Source organism: Struthio camelus, chromosome 2, assembly GCF_040807025.1.
Source record: "Struthio camelus isolate bStrCam1 chromosome 2, bStrCam1.hap1, whole genome shotgun sequence".
Classification (NCBI taxonomy): Eukaryota; Metazoa; Chordata; class Aves; order Struthioniformes; family Struthionidae; genus Struthio; species Struthio camelus.
In genome coordinates this window covers 173,554,484-173,573,559 of record NC_090943.1, presented here as the reverse complement: position 1 = coordinate 173,573,559, position 19,076 = coordinate 173,554,484, and the positions used below count along the sequence as shown (strand labels likewise).

Below are 19,076 nucleotides of genomic sequence, written 5' to 3'. Positions count from 1 at the left end.
CTGGAAAGGTAGACCAGGAAACAAGGGAGGGGTAAGTGGGTAGTTTTTACAATAGGGGGAGTCACTGATGTTCCCTAAGGATTTGTGGTAGTCAATATATTAATGAATAAGCAGGAAAACTATTATCAGTGAAGAAACAAATACGATGAAAAGGTAAAATATTCCTCATCCTTTTTCCTAAGCCACTGGCCACAAGCAGGAAACAAATACAGAGCTGGAAGACTCTTTGCCTGAGTATAGTGATCATAGGTGAAGAGGAACAGTCCCCGGAGGGACACTGGTCTGTGAGGGATGTCTGGAAAGGGGACTTGTGCTTCTCATGTAACACTGAGGCATTTGCACTTGACTGTGCTGCCTGAATAAAAACAGTCTCTCTGGAGGGCGTTGCCTCCATGTGTCTGTGTTGGAGGGTATCATTTTGCTGTGTGCGCATTAAGGAGTGTCAGCCTGAGCTGTGAAACACACGGGGTGACTGCTCCTCTGGGCTTTGCGCAGGCTGAACCAGGGTGTGACATGGCCACAGGGCAGGCAGGAAGCAGGTTTGTCAGCACCTAGCGTGGGACTTTTAGTGGGCCATCGGCCTTCTCGCTGCTCAGCCCTGACTATCCCCCACCTAACACTGTGCTGTGAGGAATCCAGCCTCTGAAGAATCAGCATAGAGATCGTTACCGACCGCAGGGAGCCAAGGCTCAGCCTGTGAGGCCAAACCTGGCAACCCTGGGAGCAGCAAGAGAGGCCAGGGCCAGGGCGGGGAAAACTGGTCTCCAGACGTCACCTTTACCTGTGAAAACAGATCGCAAGGGCTACAGCAAACACCTGAACTGGATTGCACTAAACATGGGAGCATGAACAGTCCTGTGGCTGATGAATAAGGTTAAAAAATCTGCACCGTCACCCTCTTTGGCTCACAAGGAGAGAACTAAGAAAGGAGATGCTGTGTCTTATTTCAGCCAGCTCATTTTTCTTAGTTCATGCTGAGAAAGCATCATCAAATGCAAGACGCCTAGCACCACCTAGCAAGAACCTGAAGCCTGCCGAATGTGCCGTTCCTCTATTTGCTCAGGCAAGGCTCTAGTGACTGAGCCTCCTCAATTTTAAGGAGCAGAATTCTCCCTCAGGTGGTTTTAAATTCTTCCACAATAGATACACGAATTTGAGAACTGTGAAATGAGAATTAGAAATGTTCCAGCAACCGTAAGCATAATTAACTGACGAATTGCACGGCCATAAAAACAAGTGGGCACAACACATTTAAGAACACCTACCACTAGTGTGTTTGACCTTTATGCTGTTCCCAAGGCCATGCAGGAAAGCTGCAAAAATGCATCCTTTTTTCCCCCAAGAAGTCCCTACATTACCCTGAGACTATGTGTGAGGAAATTCTGGAGTTTGCTCACGTTTAATGTATAGCTTTCATTTAGTTTGATTTCCCTGAATAGATCCCCTGATGAAGTTCAGGAAGGATCCGAAGATTTCTGACTTTTTTCTGGATTGTCTGACAACTTGTTTGGAGCAGCAGTTGTAAGCCTGGGTTGGCAGCTTGCTCTGCACACATAGATGAACCTTACGGTGTGTGCACAGAAGTTTGGTGCCCCCGGTAGTGCCAGATTAACAGCAGTAGTGCTACACAGAAAGTCTGTGCCTATGCAATGAGGCTGATATGTCAGGACATGTTGTGGCTGCATGGGTAGTATGTGTAAGCACGAGCAGCGATTTCAACACTACCTATACACACTGGGCTCACTGTGCACGCACTGGGCTTTAAGGGTATGCACATACTTCTCCTCATAGAATCCTGGATAGAAACGGCTTACATATAACTAAGTAGGACCTTCATTTTAAAAAATCTCTTAAATATTCTGCACCACTTTGGAGAAAAATAACTTACTGAATAGGATTCTGGGGAGTGAAAGCACTGGGGCAATTCTTCAGAATTATTTGGAATGCATTCAGAAAGATATGGTCATGTTGCACTTGTGATAGATCTGCTCGGTAAGTCAGAAACAGAACAAGTGTCTGTGCTTCATGTTTGCACAAGATGGAAAACTGATGGTCTACTGATACGGATTTAAAGTCTGAGGACTATAAAAAGGTCTCAAGAGCACATGGTTGTGTGTGTACCTGTAATGAAAGAGTACTTTAGCCCTTGACTCCAGCTAAAGAGCTGAAGAGGCTGAAGTTCCTGGATCTTAGGAGAAAAAGCTCCAGAAAACCAAGATCTGTTATCTGATGCTTCAGGCAAACGCATGGGTAGCTGATTTCCTATCCCAAAAGGACACTATAAGGTCAGGGTTTTGTTTATGGAAACAGGGAGGTGTCCTACAATGGTCAGCTTTATTCTATAGTGCAGTTTTCCTTAAAGGTACTGATCTAGAGTGCTTTCTACAAAGGCAGTAGCTGTTAGTATTTATACAGCTAGTAAAATGTTTAAATAATGAGTAAGGTGATGTGTTCTGTGTGTTTTCTTCATGCTGCAGAATTGGTTGGCATTCTTTAATTCCCTGATCTGCAGCAAGGACATAATAGGTTGATTAATTCTCAGCTTGCATTGAAGAATGCTGCTTTTTCTCGATCTGCATCACTGATATGGCTGCTTGTATGATCTGGTCCTACTGGTCTTAGGTCTATTTGCATTATGCCACTTTTAACCCGAAAAAGTTGGGGAAATTCCTGTGAAGAAAAATCCCAAGTATACTTAGCATTGGCACGATCCCAGTAATCTCCCTCTAGCTCCTCATGTGCTGCTACATACAATGAACATATTCCATGCTTGCACAACAAGAGATGCGCAAAATGATTGAGGCTCTTTCAGTAGTCTTTCAGACTACTTCCCTGACTGTCAATTTAAGCAGAAGGGGAGAAGCTAGCTGCAACCTCAAATATTATCTTCTGTCACTGTGGTAAGAGTGTGAGCACATCTCAGGTCAATGAATAAGTAAAACTTTGCAAAAGCAATCAAGGTAGCTGCTGGGCAGAAACGCTGCTAGGAATACCAATTCACTGTGATGTAAGGGAGTCACCTAAGCTTTTGGATTCCATTCACTTGCAATCTTTGCAAGTACACCTCTACTACTGTTCATCTTGCGGAGTTTATCATCTAGATTATTTCTGCATTTAGTTAATGTATTAGTTGTTTTTTCCGCTAAGTCACAACTCCTGGGAATAGTTATTTGAAACTGGCAAAACTCAGAGATACTAGTTCAAATTTGATGTTAAGCTGCAGAGTACAAGGCTGTGTCTCTAGTTCTAGGTCAAATAACCCACCATTTGATGACTAATTCCGCTACAAATTAGCTGAAAAATCTAACATACCATTTATGGCTAATAATTTGTTTGTCACATGGAAGTTTCTACAATGTAATTTTTTAACACTACTATCTCTTTACATCTATGCTAACCAGTTTTGATCCATTCAATATGTGTCAGTTATCACTGCAAAGCTAGATGTTGCGGAGTACATTCGCATGCCTTAGATTCGAAGACTCAATTTATTACCAAATATGCAGCACTGCCTTGTTACTGTTTGACTCCAGAATTGGGTATTCTGCTATTTGCTTCTGTAGGGCATTCAGAATCTGGAGTGCCAGGTAAGGGTAGCTAAGTATAAATAGTTTGTTATTCTCTCTTAAACCTGTGGTAGTTGTCATGTAGGAGGCCTGGTAAGAGCAAAATGAAGGAAATAGTTGGCAGAAGAAGCAAAGTTTGGGAGAGAGCTCTGTGAAATGGATAACCTATGTGGACCCTTACTTCCTTCGAGAGCTCAGCGGCAAAGGCTCTCCCTAAATTAGATGGTAATTCTTTGTTTCTATGCCTTGGCTCCTTTATTGGGAGTTCACTGAACACCTTGTCAGATCTCCTGAATCCAGTGACAGAAGATTTATTATTTATTGGTATTTTGCATGATGTCTGGATTTTCCTGCAAGATTACGGTGGCATCTACGACAGAAGAACAACTGCAAGAGGGGGTTGCCTCCTTTCTTGAAATTTACTTACAAGTCTGCTTTTTTGCAGCTTTCATTCACCCCAGAAAAAGACAGACCATGGTTTGTGGATATGTGAACTACTACACCAGTCAAAGAAACTGAGTCACAGACTAAGAATATACCACATGGCTATGGAAGCCTGCAACTGCTTTTGACAGAGAAGTTTATTTATTTACAGGTTTTAAAATTTAATTTAATGAATAATTTATTTTATTTGCTAGTCACAGTTTACAAATTTTAATGATACAAGCTATGGGGAATCTGGTGAAAAATGAAGACGCTAGAAAAGAATAATGTGTGGCACCACCACACATCTTGAAGTTCTTTATAAAGGGTAATGAGATATTCTGTACTCCAGTTATGATTCAGGAACTGAATCTCATAGGACTACAGGAGGAGAAGAGCCCATATAAATCATCTATTCCAGCTTCTGCAATTGTGAGCAACCATGTGACATATGTTCAGTTCAAAAGTATCCACCAAACACCTCTCCTTCCATTCACATGACAAGTACTGGAAAAAAAAAAAAAAGTCAAGACCTTTTGTACAAAAGCCCCAAAGCCATAAAACCTACACTGTACTACCAGAAGGAAACAGGAAAGATCAAGCTCATCACCAAAGTCCTTCACACCTTTGACAGCTGCAACTTCAGGAAAAGCATCCCAAGAAGAGCACTACCCCTATATTGTACAAGAAAGCAGAGGAATCCCATTAGACCCTGCCAGTATGACCTGGGAAAAACTTCTTTCCTGTCCTCAAATCCAGCAATTGTTTTAAGCCTGAATTTATGAACAGAACACACCAATAAGGGACCCGAGACATTCTCTAAGACCACTAAGCATGCTAGCATATGCCACTAATCATCCTATCACTAGAGCTGTCCAATTGTGTTGTTTCAGAGGAAGATGAAAGAAAAACCCCAGCAGCCAAATTAGATAGCAAGGGGAAAGTTTCTTCTAACCTCTTCCAGCACCTAGCCCTGAAGCCTTGGATAAATTAAATGTAAGTGAAGTGCAAATAAACCATAGGGGAGCAATTCAGGTGTCTACATGCAGGTGTTTAGTGTCATTTGGGATACCCTAAGGTATCTTGCCTGGCCTCCAGCTGCTGGTCCAGAACAATGTGAGTCTTTCATAGGGCTTGTGCCACATCTGCCATGTTTGCATTACCCTAAGGCACCTAAAATGACACTAGCGACCTAAGTTTAGGAACTGGATTGCTCCTCAAGAGTAAGATTCACTGACTAAATGCAGGTGTCTAAAACATCTACATGCAAAATAATTGCCCTGTGTTCCCCTCATTAGTTGATTGAGAACAAGTAAATAAAATCAATAGAGATGAGGATGGGATGAGAGTCATCTTCTAACACAGACACTTATATTTGGCCAAGTTTTCCCTCAGTCCTTCATCCTGGCGACACTAACACGTCCAAAGCTTCAGTGCTCAATCTTCAACTTTTAACTCCAAGATTACCTTTATCCTGTCATACATTCCCTTCTATCAAGATCTGCCTTGAAACTTTAAAGATCTTATACCAGAACCTGCCCGGGAGGTGGTTCCAGAATTTCACTCCTTTGACGGTACATAAAGTAAAGAAATTGGAGGAGTTTTTTTTTTTTTTTTAAATTTTCATTGTACTTTGAAACATGGCTTCCATAGTAGGGCAGATCAGTTGCACATAACTTTAGACATCTCCAGTACAGACACTCTCATGAACGTCTGGTTCCTATTACAACCACCAAAATCTAGTCAGCACAGTCAAGTGAGTAATTTGTCCTACACTAAAGTAGACACTTACATTAGGGATGGTGAATCCCACCATCTCTGTACAATGTTTTGCAAGCCATCAAATTGCTTTGATAACTTTTTTTGTACTCTGTTCAAGGCCCATCTTAAAACACAGCCAGCACAGCTGAACAGAAGATTCTGATGGTTTTCTTACCAATGCTGTATTTGAGACAAAACTGCCTCCCTAATCCTGTTTGCACATCTATGGATATTACTATGGCATTGCACTTCAACTCATTGACTGCTCTAACACCCATTACTTTCTGAAACAACGCTGGGATACCATCTCCTTTTGTAGGTATGAAATGGATTTTGTTACTAAGTGTAATAACTAATTGTGATGCACCCAGTTTATCAAGTGACCCAAGGTACTTTTTTATGCCTGCCCTATCTTTTATCTTAATTGACCTTCCCAATAATCAAGTATTTAAAAGCTTTATCATACGTGTTCTTACTTCTTTGATTAAAATAGTGAGGTAAAAGATAACACTGTACTTTGTGGAAATCTGCTAAAAACAAAACTATTTTTGAAACAAAAGTTTTTAAATTATTTAAAGTGCCTATTTTAATTCTGAACTGTTATCCAGTCTATATCACAACTGCTTTTTAAAAGAGTGAGTGTACCTCGGGAGGCTATTAAATCATCTGCTTTAATACTACAAAACATTAACTTAGCATTGAATAGAATATGCTAAGCCATTGAATATCTGCCTTAACTGTTGCTTCTCAGCAGTTCACTATCCCATTCTACTTGCAGCTTTGGTCATCTGGGTCAAAGGAAGATTAAAAGTCCTAACTACATTTATCCAGTTGTGCAACGAGGAAAGCCACTTCCTGACTCCTTCAGACATGTCCTACAATATGAGATTTGATTATCATTGTTATTTTACTACATAGATGGAAGAGCAATAGGCATGATTAGCATGCAGCAGGCAATCCTACTCAACACAAGATCTGACTGATAGAGTATAGCAAGGAAGGGAAGAGCAGATACAAAGGGCAAAAAAGAGCCAGTAAATCTTTCAGCCTGAACACTCCAGCACCTTGTACACACAGACGATAGCATTTCTCCCAGTAACTATATTTAAGCATATATTTTAGAAAGTTGCATTTTGTTTTAAAACACCAGACAGCTGTGAGTCAACTATTTTCCTAGTAAGCTATTTCAATGTTCATTTATCTTACTGCAGTGAAAATGCATCTTATTGCAAAGCCAATTTACTTTAACTTCAGGTATTAGCTGTGTTATAATTAGCCAGCTCTATTAGCCAAACAGGAACAAAAAACAATCAGATATTTTGTGTGTTCAAGCACAGTGTAAATCTCTTCTTAGCTTCCTCTATGATAAACTGAATGGATTTTTCTGTTTGTACGGCTTGTTTCTTGTCCCTGGACAATGTTTGTGGCATTCACTTAGGAATTCTCTGAACTTTCTCTGGTAATTTAATTCATCTTCACATCACGATACCAAAAGGAGAAACAGTATACTACTAGTGGCCTTATCTCACGCTGCATATCATGGTAAAACGACTGACTCGTCCGATCTGTAATTGCAACCTTCATTCATGATTTCTGTACAGTTTTCTATCTGACTGTATTAAAATACAATTCATCAGATTGTAACGTTGCATTATTTACTCCTGCATCAAACTTTATGTTATCTGTGAACTTTATCCGACTAATTAACAGTTGCCTAAATATTTTATCAAAATACTAAGCAGCACTGGACAAAGATTCAACTGCTGGTAAGTCTGATTAAAATGAACATTATTAATAGCTTCTCTTCAATAATTGATGCTAGGTCATTAACTACTAATGTAAGACTGTTAGTTTGGCATAATGTATGGTTTTTAACCACATTGCAGAAAGCAGTAATTTAGATGATTTGGAGAAGCCAAGGCTTACTATAGTAAACATACCTACACCTTCACTAGCCAAAACTATGATCGGGCCAAAGAAGGCTGGTGTGGTTTGACAAGATCTATCTTCCTGACATTTTTAGGCTGTAAAACCATGATTTCATCCTGTATATTGTTGCCTAACATGATGTGTACTATTATGGCAAATTCTACCTTTTCTGTGTTGTTAGGAGTGGTCTTTCTCTATCTAGAAACGCCCCCCCCCCCCCCCCATTCTAGATTTTGCTAGGATTTATTTTCTTCCTGATACTCTTCAAACAAATCTGATCTCAATACTGCCCTCAACCATGCCAGCCAGCCATTCTTCCCTGCAGTCTTTTGCATACCATAACAATTTTTTATACTTAAGAGTAATCAATATAAGTAAGATACCACCTGCTGCTTTTTTTTTAATTGATAAAAAGCGTTCAATACTTTCACCGTATTTTTGCAGAAACAAGATGACTGGCACAAGAATAAGAAGTGTGGCTTCCATTTAAAACTCAGATGGATAATATGGCTAACTATTTTACAGTTGGGGAAATTAAATACTAGAACAATTTTCTGAGGGAAATGTGATGCTTTCCTATCAAGACTGAGTGTCTTTTTAGCACAGGAAAAAAGCAGAGTTAAATGCTATAGTCTCTTTTAAATAATAGTCAGCTTAGATTATCTAACGATCTCTTCTGGCTTAACTCCCCAAATTATCTAATTCTTATTATAAGGATGCTGAATAGGCTTTTTAACCACACGCATATCTACTTTCTCGCAGGCTAGTGAGGATTTATTTTGGCATCACATAACTTCTGTAAAAGAATTAAGTGGTCTAAGTAGCTACTGAGTAGAAGCAGCTATTTTATCATTTTTCATGTTGTCTATGAATTGTATGTCTTGTTCTTCTATTGAGAAAATCAGAACATCTCAATTTACTGTATTCCTTGTTTTATCATGTCCCTTGTTCATCTTGTCCCTACTGTGACAATATCAATCATCTTTTCAATCTTACTGTGACAATACCAATCTTTTCAGTTTCTCTTCCTGAGCATTTTCCGACTGTGGCTAATAAATACTATTGTGCCTTTGTTTTTAAGTCAGCTTCCCTGTTACATTTGTAATTCTGCAATATCAACATCAAGATGATGTTGCACATTATTGCACATGATGCGAGAGACGAGTGCACACTTCTGAATTACACAATAAGCATTATTTTTCCAAACTCTTAACTACATTATTCTTAAGGTTAGAGCATCTTGTCTCCTTTTTGACCCCCTGCAGCAACGCCAATATAGTCTGCAACTTCACCCAGATCCCTTTTTCCCCTGATTTGTATAGTATTTACTCGAATCTCAGAAGGCATACAAGTAGGCCAGTATTTTCCTTTGCGTAAATTACTTTGCGCTGGCAGCACACAGTTTCATTTGCATTATGCTTGTCTTTCAGGTCGCTTGGTTAGTTTTTTTCCAAAATTCCCTACAGTTCTCTCTGGATTTAATAACTTAAATGATTATTACTACTTATTTTCAATACACTCTGTGAGAGATCTTGTCAAAGGCCTTTTGAAAGTAATGCACTTTTAGCCACTAACATGATTTTAACATATTCATCCGGCTAACAACTGGCTATTAGGAGATGGATTCATGATCAAATTAGCAAAGTACGCTAAGGGACACAAACACAGTGATCCACAGTAACTGCCCTGCACGTCCCTTGTCATAAATGAAAGGCAATTTCCTCTTCAACAACAGAGAACGATAATACCTTGCATTTACCATGGGAAACCACGCAGTAAGGGCAAACACATACAGTTGCTAAGAAATAGTTACTCTAAGCACACCTTAGCATACAACATTTTTGTGTGCACCTATGGCCTTCATCTGAAACTGCATTTAAAATAGCAAATTTCAAGCAGTTTTCTCTGTGTAAATTACTGATACAGCTTTTCCTCACATAAACCCTGCTGATTTAGATCAAAATCCTCCAGAAAGATTATAGTTTTTCCCAATTCCATTCCCTACTGTATACTACAGGAGCCTTTGTACTCCTGTGTATTATCTTCTGTACTAAATAACTATAATGGAAAAGCCCCTCTCAAGATCTTTGTGCTCCACCTGCCATTTACACCTATCAATTTAAGTGTTTGCTTTCTGGTGTCTTTAAAGGGTCCCAAAATTCTCTGTTTCTCCAGGCTTCATTCTCATTAACTGTGTCTGAAACCTCTCTTTGCTGTATGTTTCTGAAATGGTATGACCAAAAGAGATCAGAATATGAAATCAGCTGTACCGGGTCAGATCAAAGTTCCATCGAGCCCAGAATCCTGTCTCCACCAGGGACTGAGAGGAGATGATGTGGAAAACATACAGCAACAGGCTAAGTAGTTATGATGCTTCACCAGGTTCTCTAACCCAATTTTTAGGTACTTGAGGCTCAAGAACTTCCTGAGCCAGGTATGGTTTTAGAAGTGTAGATAGCTTCAGTGGATTTTGGTTTCATGAACTCATCCAGAGTTTCCCTAAACCCACATAAAATTTCAGTACAGCATTCACAGCATCTAGAGGCAAGGAGCTCCACAGCTCAGCTATACAGTAGAGGAAGCGCATTCTCCTTTTCTTTTGAATCTACCACTTGTTCCCTATTTTTTGCTTTGGATAGAAGAATCAATATCTATTGATCCTCATCATGCCACTGATTTTATACATCCCTGTCAAATCTCCGTTCAATTATCTCTTTTCTAGACGGAGGACCCTATCCGCCTCTGTTGTTTCTTATATGGAAACTGTTCTATGTCTTTGATGATCCTCTACTCTTATTCTCGCCTCTGAATTTGTTTCACTCCTACTATATCCTATTTCGAGATGGTGGGGCTGGAACTGCAAGATGAAGGTGAAACACGGATTAATATACAGTAGTATAATGTTTTATACTCGATTCCTTTCCTAATATTAGATTTGCTTTTTGATTACTATGGAACAATGAGCATCTTGCTGATTTACAAGATAGCGTTACTATGCTTTGTTTTTTGCTTTTAGCCCTGCTGTCACTGAACTGTCCCCAGTGACAACCAATTAATTTTGCTGAAACCTGAGAGTTAGGCTACAGGCAAGCAGCCTTGCTGGTTTGGTTACAGTTACAGTAAGAGACTCTAATCAAGAGTCATGATACCATTGTGTCAGATGAGGTACCAGCAATTATTAAATTGAGGTCTCATAATGAAGGCTGCATTAGAAATGCTGAATGAATGAAAGAGAAAAATGAGCTGAGGGGTGAAAAGGAACAACTGGGAGATGTGCAAATTTAGCATTGTGCATATGATCAGTTGTGCAATTAAGCGGACTATAGGCACTGTACTACAACTACCTTCTAAAGGGAGATGTGAAGAACAAATTTTTGATAGAGTTTCCCAACATAATGAGAAGCATAAGAGAAATATCACCTGAAATACAGCTGAAGTAACTGGCATTAGGCAGAGAGAGAGTAGGTCTGATAAGGCATATCATGCTCTACCATGAAGAGCAGCACATAGAACAAGACAAACATTTGTGAGCCTATTTTTTCAGGGATTCCAGACCACCCTTCATTTACCATTTCAGATCAGTTACCACACTGGCTCACATCTCTGCCATACAAGTGCTACAGTATTTCGCATTTACTATCCCTCTGATTTTGCAGTCATTCAGAATTGGCATTTCCTAGAGGGCAAAAAAAAATATTGATTCACCGTGCCCTCTCTCCACTTCTCCTAGAAGGCGGTTAGAATTATGTGTCATTTCATGCAGTTCTCTGCTATCCTAAACAATCATTTCATGAAATCAGGCTCATAAATTTGTAAGTACCAAAAGCACCAGACATAAATCAGAATCTTATCGTATTAGGAAATGAACAAGCCAAAACTACAAAATTTAGTTCCTCCCCAAGAAATCTGTCCTCTAAGTATAATATAAGGGACAACAGTGAACACAGGTATAGGGAGGGCTGTATAAAGAAACAAGCATTCAGTACATTTGCTTCTTAGAAGTTATTTGTTAGCATGCTAATATGAGACAGCTGTTTTTGTTCAGGGGGAAGCTGAAGAAGAACAATAAGAAGGCAGGCTTTGTAGCTGTTTATGAGTAACTCCTCCCATGCTTAGGGGCAGTGGATAAAGGAGAGCACGAAGGAGCTTGTTGAAAACTTAACAAGTAGGAGACGAAGGCTGATATACTGGGCTGATGAAAAGCGGGATTCAACCTCTCAGCAGTGAAGGCCTCCCTCACCCATCTGCTTGGGCTTTCCCAAAGAAACTGGGTTGGCTGCTACTGTGCCAGTGTGCCTCTGTACAAGGACTACTAACGCAATCACTCCTCTACTCAGGCAAAAAAAGGTTGGCAGGGGAGAAACAGGAGAGAAAAGAGCATGAAGCTATCACTGTGCAATTACCAAGAGCTTTTTTTGAGCAGGGAGTCTCCCAAGGAAATTTCCCTTTGGCTTGGCTTGAGGCCTGGTTCTGTTCACATTGGTGTAATTGAGAGTGACTTTATTAGGTTGGATACTTATCTCAAGCATTCAGTTTTGTGGTCGACAAAAGCTATCAGACCAGAGACCGTTGCTCTCTTAATGCTAAAAAGAGTAAGAGGCGATGTGATCACCATCTACAAATATCTGTGCGCATAAAAATGTTCAATTGTTAGGAATTTTTTTATCTAGGTGGAGCAAAGCAAAGTAACTGACAGATGACTCTAGATGTAAAAATTCTCCCTCTATCTCTAGACTAACAATAAGAGCAGATTTCAGAATAAATTAGGGACCTGTTCGATTGTGCATCATTTGCTGCCTTTTCATATTATGCTCCATTTCAGTGGAGCTTAACTGTTTTGTTTTTTTTTAGAAAGAGTTACATGAAATTCTAGTCTAAGCCATGCTGACTGGATGATTTTCATGTTCCCACAAAGCCCTATAGATTTAAAAAAATAGGGCCTGCGTTTCTCTTAAGTCTCCTCTGTCCCAGGTGTGAATCAAGTGTGATCTTTCTTCAAGTTGATGGACTATATTTCTCCAGACTAAGCAAAAGGTAAACGAGATCAATGCTTCCTTCCTCTCTCATCTGCTGCTGCTTGATGTCAGCCCCTGCTGATGTCTCAGCACCTCAGGCTGGCTCTATCTTCCTGCCCAATGCTGACTGCGGTGCTTGTTGTTACGTGTTTTGCTGGCACAGCGAGTTCCCAGCCTGCCTCTCTCAACTGATCACTTCCCTGGCTGGACCTGCTTCTCTGCTTCAAGACACTCCCAAAAACTGAGGCCTTCACAGTGCTATATGCATCAGCAGAGGGAACTGCCTGAGAGGCAGCAATGGTTGTAAAAACCCCCCCTCCCCGGAAAGGGATAGTCAGATATGATCTCTGCCTGAGACCCCATGCTCATATGCTAGTATACGCACAATTTGCTGGGCTTAAGCATTTTGTCTTTTCGTTGCCCTGGATACCAGCAAGAAGAGAAAGGCAGCAGACAGAAGAATTAACTTAGCCTGCTGTACTCCACACACAGCCCCAAAAGCCCTCCGTGCTGTGAACGTGTGTGGGTCTGCCAAACTCCTAGTGAAGAAATGAATCAAAGTGGTTTGACAGTCAGAAAGAGAAGCAGAAAAAGGTAAGCCCTGGAGAAAAACGTAAAGCAGCGATTTCCAATCTGTGGTCCAGCAGGAAGGAGGGAATGAGCCACAGGTCAATATCACAGAATCACAGAATCACAGAATCGTTTAGGTTGGAAGGGACCTCTGGAGATCATCTAGTCCAACCTCCCTGCTCAAGCAGGGTCACCTAGAGCATATTGCCCAGGATCACATCCAGACGGGTTTTGAATATCTCCAGCGAAGGAGACTCCACTACCTCTCTGGGCAACCTGTTCCAAAGCTCTGTCACCCTCACAGTGACAGAAGTTTTTTCTCAGGTTCAGATGGAACTTCCTGTGGTTCAGTTTCAATATCCCTTACATTTCTTTATGGTGGGCTGTGAAAAATTTTCAGGTTTCCAAAATTTCTGGAATGACCAAAGGTTGGAAACTAACGATTTAAAAAAATTACATTTGATCAAGTAGAAAAGTTGGTATGAGAACAGCTTGCTAATATTCTGGAAGTGTCGACTTTAGGAGACAACAGTAATGCCTAAGGTAAAACTACTTGGATAGACATTATGAGGATAAGACATGGAAAATGTGGGATGGGAAATGTGGGTTGCTCTCAAGAAAATGCTGTATGAGGGTTTAAGGTGGGCTTTTAAACTCTGCTTTGTGTGATAGAGGGCCTGCAACTGCTTTCTAATCCTGCTTGCTGCAGCAGGCTGAATAACCTATATTAATTATGACAGCTGTGCTCGTCTTTTCCAGAACCTATCCTACAGGTGCTAGTTTTCTCTATTAAGGATTTAACTGCTACTGACAGAAGATCTCTCAATTTAAGGCCTCTTACTTGCCAGTCTCACAGTTATGTATGTAGCACTTTTAGCTCTCAAGCATACCCCAGAATTTCCTGATCAGCCATAATACATTGCCATGGAGATTCTACAAGAGCTACGGCAAAGGATGCTGGACCACACTGGAGACTCAAATACCTTCCTATTAGATGCTGTTCTAAGTAAGGCTCAGACATGTTCCCCAGAACAGTCTGGTGAGATGTGGGCGCTATTCTGAATTAGACTCTTTCTCAGCCACAACTGTGTCTGCTAAGTCCTCATGGCAATTACTTTTCCCCTTTCAATCTTCCTTTCTGTACTTTCTGCTCCAGTCTGTGCTCTCTGTTCTTGAACTGGATCTAGGCTCAAAACCTTCCTGGATTACCATTAAAATTTCTGTTTGAAAGATGAAAATATTGCAATTGGTTTTTCCTGTTAAAATGTCACATAAACAACCCAAAGCCTTCTCTTCTGGTCATCTGATCAGCCTCTACTGATCACCCTAAGTTAGAGCATCTGAGTGAAGGCTGTCCCATTCTTCACTCTAGATGGTTTTGCACGAATCACAGCCATCATTTAAAAAAAGGATATATCTGCCTGCTGTAGTCTAGGAGTTTCATTCTATCTGAAGTCATGGTCATCAGATGAGAAATTACTTGAATTCATGTAATCACGTCAATCACTGAGCATCCAACAGATTACCATTTTATCTTCCATATTACGTGCATTTGCCAGCTAACCCTATGGACTGGTATAATAAACTCTTTCAGGGTCCAAGGGGAGCAGTGAATGTACTGAATACTATAGGCATGCAGCAGAGCAGAACTGGGAGCCTAGTCAGCACATCAGAACCCCTGCTGGACTCCCACTTACGTCTGCTTTTTAGTCAGTGCAAAGGATCCCGCAAAATGTTATTTGCTGGAGAATCAGGAAATTACCCAGATATTTAGAATGTCCAGGGATCTACCTACAGGCCAGAGGAAGAGAAAAGTAGCAGAAAAATTACATGTCGTAATTTTCCTTTTGAAGTGGTTGTTGAGACAGCATGTCAATCCTAACTGTCTTATGCAATAAAGAGTATGCAGTGGCATGCGCAAATCCAGGAGGCAGACAGCCACTAGGGCAAAACCTGATGTTTACAGCTAGTTACTTTCTGCACACTGAAAACTGGGGAAATTAGATTCTGCATGCAAAAGGGGCCTCTACAGAAAGCAGATTACCTAAAGAGATAACAACACTCATGCAAAGCTTACCCTATTTCAATCAATCCCCTTCATTGGATTTATATCTACTAAAGAGGAGGTATAAGGAAGTCCATAAGAGAACTGCAAGAAAAGGTCCACCAATGTAAGGTATAGTTTGCAGAAGGAAATTCCCCACTGCGTGCTGCCCTTGGCCTTTTACCCTCCGCCCCCATCCCCAATTACATTGTAGAAAGCCACTCATGGAACTCCTTCATTAGGGCTATGATAATCCTGCCAAATGGGGTCTGATAAGCAGTTGAAAAGTGTTCCATTTACCCATAAAATACAAAGAAGTCCAATCCTGCAAGATTTTGACGTGGATTTTAGTTGCTTAGAAAGTTGTGACTACGTGAAAAATGAGGTAGAGAACATAGATGCCTCTGTCCTGAGCCATGACAATGCCCTGGCACAATCAGACCAGACTGCGGTGCGTGGCATTTTCATTTTTTACTTTGATATGCGATTTTCTCTACAACCACACAGTTATTGTAACTTTTGTTCCCCACCGAATATCACCATTTCCCCTGCCAGGTGACAGCAAATACAGCTCTTGGTCTCTCAAATACAATTTTCTAAAGCCCCTCAGATAAAGGGGAGCACACGGGAAAAAAATCTTTCTTCCCCCACCCTGAAGTCCTGTAGACCTGTAACATGGTGAAGGCATGCTATGGTTTTTCTGTCTGCTTGCTATTTTACTCCTTGTCCAATGAATACACATATTATTGTAGGCTATGCCAAGAAATCTGGGGCCACCAGTGTTCTGCACTGTATTTGTCACTACTCTGCTTTGGAGCTAGTTTGTTGCTTAAAGCAGTTACTCATTTATCTTTGGCCTCTATCACAGCTGAGCTTATTGCAGCTTTCATGAATTAAATGTTTTCAGCAGAAGAATGTCACTGTAAATACTGCTGTTCCTCTCCAAGCACCTCCTCTCCCTCTAACTGTTTCAGAAAATTGAGAAGCTTGGTCCTCGGGCCAGGCAAAAGCCACAGTTGAACTCCATTGACCTTAATCAATTTAGAGTGCCAGGAACACAAGACCTTCCCCTTCCTCTCTGTGCACATAGAAAACCTAAGCTCTATCAGACAGGCTCATATCTGTGGAAAAAAGGTAGTGAGTATATGCGTGTGTGCCTGTGCATGCATGTGTCCATGCGCATCTGTCTGTGCTTTTGCATGTACGCACACGAATGTCTGTGTCGCTGCTTGCAGGCCATGTCAGCAGGCAACTACACACCCATGCATGTGGAGCGAGGTCAATGCAAGTAAACGAGCAGTGGGCCTCAGTAGCTGTTTCCTGTCTCCTTGCCTACCTCATGCCTTGGCCTTTCCAGCCCTACCACCAGTGAAGTCCTCTTTGTCCCAACCTCCTGAGCAGATGTCCCTACAGTGTTTCCTACTCAAGGAGAAGGCCAGCTCCGACTCTAACTTGGGATGCAGAGTCAGGCTGTCTGATCTCCTCCCAAGGACAGGGATAAGTTAGGAAATAGCCACTCCTCGGGGCTTTTTCAAAGGACATGGACACAGGTTTGGTGAAGTGCTCACTGAGCGGTTCTGCTCAGGCTACCTGAAGGCTGACAGGTCTCTTCCCTCGCCAGCCACGATGCCTGCCATCTCTGCTATGACATGCTCCCTCCGCCCTTGCCTCTGCCATCTCCTCCTGGGACTCACCCTGTCACACCAGGGCAGTCAAGGCATGGCTGGCAGCTCCTGCTGCCAGAGCTTTTCCCCCTTGCAGCAGCAGCCATCTCGCCATCTCCTGTCCCAGACCGCTTGCAGAGTCCCAGCCCCAGATCCCGAGCGCCCAGACCTGTGCAGAGGGGTCAGGACAAGGCCTCCCCAGCCCCTGCCTGCTGCCCCATGTGGCCACTCACGTACCCCAGGGGGTGCCTGCACTTCTCCTACCTTCCCAGGTGAGCCAGGGCAGGTGGTGGGTCGTGCTCTCGGCTCTCCGCTCCCCTGGACGTGCTGCCTGATTCACAGGCACCTCCTAGCCAGCGAGACTCAAGCTCCACCCAGGGCAGAGGGTGAGTAAGAGCGAGAGAAAGGCAAACTCTGGAGAGTTGTTCCCTCCCCAGGATTGCAGGGGAGCGAGAGATAAGGGCTGCACATTCCTGAGCCGCAGGCTGCCTCTCCCCTTCCGTCTGCGCTGAGCCTGTCAGACCAGCTCGGGCCTGGCTCGCGGAGCAGGCCGGGGAGCGCGGCCCAGCACTGGCGACGGGGCGCAGACCCTGTCGCCTCCTTGGCCCAGGCGCCGCGCAGCCCAGCAGCCACCTTGGGAAGGAGGAGTGGGCTCGGCAGGGACTCTAGGGTCTGCTCTGCCTGCGGTTTGGCCTGGCTAACTGGGCAGTGGCAGCATGGCAGCAGGAGCGCCTGGGGGCGCAGGGCCCACGGCCTCCCTCTGCCGGGGGGCGAGGTGGCCGAAGGGCATCTCAGGGTGTAGCACCCCAGTCCCTCCGTCTCCCTGCTCCCCACCATGGCCCGTCGCTCACACCCTGGCCTCACTGACAGAGGAGCAGCCGGGCTGGCACGGCGGCCTGCTGGCATGGGGAGGGAGCAGGCCTCGCCCTGAGCCCAAGGGGGCCGGGGCCGGCTGCTGGCACAGGCAGAGAAGGGTTAAGCGAGATTCCCCGCAGCCCCGGGCGCGGCAACGCCTGTTACTTTGCCTTTCATGTTCTATCTTATTCAGCCTGGCAGCCGGGGCGCTGCTGGTGTGCCGGGCGGTGCCCGACCGATGGCGGCTGCGAGGGCGGCGGCGGTGACTCAGGCCCGGGCAGCCCGGTTCTGGCGGGCCCGGGCACTGCAGCGCGGGGCGGGCCGGCGCGGGCGCCATGTCATGGGCGCAGCGGGGGCCACGCTGCTGCCTGCCGGGCCACGGCGGCCCTGCCTCCCTCGGCCTCACAGAGCTCATCCTGCCGGTAGCACCTGATTGCCTGCAGCTGAAAGTTGCACAGACAACCAGAAGAGACCCTACAGCAGGAGACAGCGGAGGAGGGGGTCTAGGTGTTTGGTGGCTGAGGGACAAGCACTGCAGAAAGACCTGCCGCACGCGTGGTATTGTCAGCGTGTAGCGAATACGCACATGCAGAACAGCTAGTGCATACCCTCACATCCCATGAGCTGCACTCCCAAGTGGTGCTTCCTACCATCTATTCATGTACCTGTATGATAGGTTAATATATGTATTATAAAACGTAGTTTAATATTAAGGTGCCATGGTGGGGGTTCCTCAGAATTTGGAAAATAATCTAGATTAAGGTTGTCTAAGGGTCATGAATCTGTTGTCTCTCATTTCTGCCCAAAAGTATGTGCATCATGTCACAGCTTTCAATCGTCCTTTACTGTGTTGCCCTGGGCATTATTCACCACATGCATTTAAACACCACATTGAACAGAGTTATTAACTTCCATGTAGGTGTTGCCATGCTGTTCATCAGTATGCTACTGGAATGCTTCGCAAATATTAATTAACTTCTCAGTACTCAATTGGACTGTGATGGTGTGATTATCCCTATTTTGAAGGAAAGGAACTGGAGCAGGAATATTAAATTTAAAATGGCCCACTCGCTTTCAGTGCTTAGTTCAAGATTTCAGGAATCACACCTTTTAGAGTCTCTAGCAAGTGGGGATATAAGGAATGCAAAGTGGATGGCCATCTATACAGATAGACCATCTTAATTCCGTCATTTCCTAATCTTTCAGTGATTTCAGCTTCAAGTATCTGCTTTCCAGTAGCACATTATCG

The 19,076-nt window shown here is 43.1% G+C and overlaps 1 protein-coding gene across 1 annotated transcript in view; it reads right to left on the bottom strand.

Moving 5' to 3' along the window:
• FAM83H (family with sequence similarity 83 member H) overlaps window positions 1-17,483 on the bottom strand; it is a 30,318-nt gene extending 12,835 nt beyond the window's left edge. The window contains exon 1 of the mRNA XM_009671692.2: window positions 17,237-17,483. The gene's annotated coding sequence lies outside the window, so the exon portion shown is untranslated. The remainder of the gene's footprint in view (window positions 1-17,236) is intronic.
• Between the last annotated feature and the right edge of the window lie 1,593 nt (window positions 17,484-19,076).